This window comes from Trichechus manatus, unplaced genomic scaffold, assembly GCF_000243295.1.
Source record: "Trichechus manatus latirostris isolate Lorelei unplaced genomic scaffold, TriManLat1.0 scaffold00115, whole genome shotgun sequence".
In the NCBI taxonomy this organism is placed as follows: domain Eukaryota; kingdom Metazoa; phylum Chordata; class Mammalia; order Sirenia; family Trichechidae; genus Trichechus; species Trichechus manatus.
The window spans coordinates 2,657,666-2,662,715 of record NW_004444051.1 but is presented as its reverse complement, the minus strand read 5'-3'; the positions used below and the strand labels follow the sequence as shown (position 1 = coordinate 2,662,715).

The following is a 5,050-nucleotide window of genomic DNA, read 5'->3' as shown; positions in this document are numbered from 1 at the left end:
AGAACCAGAAATGGAGTGTGTCCTTTGGATCCAGGATCCCTACTCTGAGAACCTCCTAGATCTAGAAGAAAGAGACATAGAGCTGTAACAACAGAGACGACAGGAGACGGCAAGAAGCAGCAGTAGAGAAACAGCAGCAGCAGAGACAGCAGAACCAGGAGACTGGCAGAAGACAGCATAGTAGGCTTTTCAGCCCATGGAGAGAGAAAAATGAACGCCTTCAGGCAGGAGTGTTACTGGCAGAGTAGAGTGCCTCCAAGGACTCATACAGAGAGCTAAAAGAGCTTTGTAACACTTGCCTGAGCAGGGCAGCAGCCAAGTGCCAGAGAGAGGCATGCCTGTGGGCATGGCTGTGAAGAAGCTGTCCTGACCAAAGAACTGTATCCTCAGTCATTTCTGATCCTAAATTATAACCTGTTACTTCCCTAATGAACCCCATAATCACCGGGAGCTGTGGACCCCATTAGAAACCTAGATGAGAACAACTTGCAATGGAGCCCTCACCTCCTGAATTACCAGCTGACAAAATACAATGCATTGCGTCGCAACTCAGATGTCACCCAACAGATGAGTGGGTTGCTCTCCACCTTGTTGAGAAAGATAAGCTGAGGCACTTCAAGGAGTATTTTTACATCCCCAAAATGCAGGATCTTCCTCCAACTGATTTATCTTATTAGTGAATAAGGATTGAAATGGCATCTATTTCTTGGGAAATTCTCTTGGCCTTCAACCAAAAATGGTTATAACATATCTGGAAGAAGAACTGGGTAAGTGGGCCAAAACGGGAGCCTATGGTCATGAAGTAGGGAAACATCCTTGGATTATAGGAGATGAGAGTATTACAGGTTTTATGATTGACACTGTAGGAGCCAATGAGAAAGAAATAGCTCTAATGAATGGTTTGACTGTTAATTTACATCTTCTACTGTTAGGGTTTTTCAAGTCTACACCAAAACGGTATACAATTCTTCTAGAAGCCAAAGCATTCCCTTCAGATCATTATGCTGTTGAGTCACAGCTTCAACTTCACGGACTTAATGTTGAGAAAAGTATGTGGATTATAAAGCCAAGAGAGGGGGAAGAAACCTTGAGAATGGAGGATATCCTTAAAGTAATTGTGAAGGAAGGAGACTCGATTGCAGTGATCGTTTTTAGTGGGTTGCATTTTTATACTGGCCAGCTCTTTAATACACCTGCCATCAGAAAAGCCGGACAAGCAAAGGGTTGTTCTGTTGGCTTTGATCTAGCACACGCAGTTGGAAATGTAGAACTCCACTTACATGACTGAGAAGTTGATTTTGCCTGCTGGTGTTCCTACAAGTATTTAAATTTAGGAGCAGGAGGTCTTGCTGGTGCCTTTGTCAAGAAAAGCATGTCCATAAAATAAAACCTGTATAAGTGGGATGGTTTGGCCATGAACTCAACACCAGATTTAAAATGTATAACAAACTCCAGTTAATCCCCGGGGCCAATGGATTCCGAATTTTAAATCCTCCCATTTTGTTGGTCCGTTCCTTACATGCTAGCTTAGGAATCTTTAAACAAGCAACTATGAAAGCACTGAGGAGAAAATCTATTTTGCTAACTGGTTATCTGGATTACATGATCAAGCCTTAACTATAACAAAGATAAAGCAGAAAGCAAGAAACCAACTGTGAACATAATTACTCCACCCTATAAAGAAGAACAGGGCTACCGGCTAACACTAACATTTTTGCCCCAATGAAGTATGTTTTCCAAGAACTAGAAAAAAGAGGAATAGTTTATGACAAGCAGGAAGCAAATGGCATTCAAGTGGCTCCAGTTCCTCTCTACAATTCTTTCTATGATGTTTATAAATTTGTCACTCTGCTCATTTCTATACTTGACACTGCAGAAACCAAAAATTAGTAGTGTTTTCTAGAACAGCTTAACAAAATCACACTGAAAGCTGCTGTACTTTTTATTATTATTATTACTGTTATTATCCAACTTTTAATTAATGGAAGTACTTCAAAATTGGTTGCCCCTAACTGGGGATGAATTGCATAGTTTACCAAAATACCTAACATAATTTTTCTGAGTCTGTGGCCCTTATGGCTGTCCAATTTCCCCACCCACACCTGGGTCTTAATCCACACTTTTCAAGGATGTTCCTTTATTTAATGTTATCATAATTTCTTGTTGTTTTTGTTTGTTTGTTTTTAAGGGGCTTTCTCTAATGCAAGAGTTTAAATATTACTGTCTCCAAAACAGTGAAATAAATCACCCCAAGGTACTTGTGATTAAGTATATAAAGATTAGGAAACAAGAAAAAAAATCTATTACAAGAGATAAAGAAGATTACTTAATAATAAAAGTGTCAATCCAGCAAGAAGACATAATTATAAATATATACGCCCCAATAGCAATGCACCAAAATACACGAAATAAATACTGACTACTAAGAAAGGAGAAATAGACATCTCTACAATAATAGTAGGGGACTTGAACAAACCACTTTCAATTATAGACAGAACATCTAAAAAGAAGATCACTAAGGACATTGAGAACTTAAATAAAACCATAAACCAATTGGATCTAACAGACATATATAGAATACTTCATCATCAGAACAACACACATTCTTCTTTAGTGCACACAGATCATATTCCAGAACAGACCATATTCTAGGACACAAAACAAGTCTCAACAAATTTAAAAAGACTGAAATCATACAAAGCATCTTCTCTGACCAGGATGGTACGAAGCTAGAAATCAACAACAGGAAAAACAAGGAAATGAAAAATAAATACATGGAAATTAAATAATACACTACTGAAAAATTATTGGGTCATAGAAGAAATTAAAAGTAAAAATAAAAAATTTCTAGAATCAAATGAAAATGAAGACTCAGCATATCAAAACCTCTGGGCAGTACTCAGAGGGAAATTCACAGTAATAAATGCCTACATTAAAAAAAAAAAAAGATCCAAAATCATTAACTTAAAACAACAACTTGAACAAATACAAAAGGAAGAGCAAAAGAAGCCAAAAGCTGCCTGCCAGAAAAAGGAAATAATAAAGATCAAAGCAGAAATAAACAAAAATAGAAAAACAATAGAATCAACAAAACAAGAAGTTGGTTCTTTGAAAGGATCAATAAAATAAACAAACTACTAGTCAGACTGATTAAAAGAAAAAAACCAGTAGAGACAAATAACCAAATTAAGAAATTATACTGGTGACATTAAAACTGATACAACAGAGATAAAGAAGATCATAACTGATTACTATGAAAAACTGTCCTCCAAGAAATTTGAAAACCTAGATGAAATGGACAAATTCCTAGAAACACACTATATACCCAAACTAACACAAACAGAGGTAGAAAATTTAAAAATACCATTACAGAAGAAGAGACTGAAGATGTGATAAAAAAAACTGCCAACAACAACCAAAAAAAGAAACCCAGGATCTGATGGCTACACTGGAGAACTCTACCAAACATTCAGAAAAGAGTTAATATCAATTCTACTCAATCTCTTCAAAAACACAGAAGATGAAGGAACACTACCAAACTCTTTCAAGGAAGCCAGCATAACCCTGATACCTAAACCATGCAAAGACATCACAAAAAAAGAAAGAAAATTACAGACCAATATCCCTTACGAACATATATGAAAAATTTTCAACAAAATTTAAGTCAACAGACTTCAGCAACATATCAAAAAAAAAAATCATACACTATGATAAGTGGGATTCATACCAAGGATTGTTCAATATTAGCAAATCAATCAGTGTAATCTACCACATAAAATAAAAAAATATATGATCATGTCAATTGATGCAGAAAATGCTTCAATAAAATTCAATACTTTACCTGATAAAAACTCTCAGTGAAATAGAAATGGAAAGTGTCTTAGTTATCTAGTGCTGCTATAACAGAAATTCAACAAGTGGATGACTTCAACAGAGAGAAATTTATTCTCTCAGTCTAGTAGGCTACAAGTTCAAATTCAGGGTGCCAGCTCCAGGGGAAGGCTTTCTCTCTCTGTTGGCTTTGGAGGACGTTCCTTGTTGTCAATCTTCCCCTGGTCTAGGAGCTTCTCTGCGGTCCAAAGGAGGCACTGTGCTCCTGGCACTGCTATCTTGGCGGTATGAGATCTCTCCATCCCTCTGCTTGCTTCTGTCTTTTATATCTCAAAATAGATTGGCTTAAGATAGAATTTAATCTTGTAGATTGAGTCCTACTTTATTAACATAACTGCTGATAATCCCACCTCATTAACATCATAGAGGCAGGATTTACAACACACAGGAAAACCACATCAGATGACAAAATGGTGGATAATCACACAATACTGGGAATCATGGCCTAGCCAAGTTTACACACAATTTTGGGAGGATACAATTCAATCCATAAGAAAAGGGAAATTCCTCAACATAATTAAGGGCATATATGCAAAACCAACAGCCAATGTTATATTCAACAGAGAAAGGTTGAGAGACTTCCCTTGTGAATGGGAATGAGACAAGGATGCCCATTATCTCCACTCCTATTCAACATTTACTGTGAGTCCTATCCAGAGCAATAAGACAAGAAGGTGAAATAAAAGGTATCTGAATTGGAAAGGAAGAGGTAAAACTATCTCTATTTGCAGATGACATGATCCTATACATAGAAGACCCTAAAGATTCCACAAGAAAACTGTTGGAATAGAAGAATTTAGCAACTTTTCAGGGTACAAAATCAACAGTCAAATATCAGTTGGGTTTCTCTATGCTAACAAAGACTTCTCTGAAAAAGAAATCAAGAAAATAGGAACATTTACAATAGCCTGCAAATCAATAAATACCTAGGAATTAACCTAACCAGGGACATAAAAGGCTTATACAATGAATATTATAAAACACTACTACAATAGACTCCAAGAGACCTACAAAAATGAAAAGACATTCTCGGGGAACATCTAGCTCAATTGGCATGACACTACTTATAAAGACAATGCTCTACATTCTACCTTGGTGAGTAGTGTCTGGGGTCTTAAAAGCCTGTGAGCGGCCATCTAAGATACTCCACTGGTCTCAT

At 36.8% G+C, this 5,050-nt stretch overlaps 1 pseudogene; it reads left to right on the top strand.

Annotated features, from left to right (window-relative positions):
• The first annotated feature begins 440 nt into the window (after positions 1–440).
• On the top strand, positions 441–1,890 carry LOC101345392 (kynureninase pseudogene; annotated as a pseudogene).
• Positions 1,891–5,050: the final 3,160 nt, after the last annotated feature.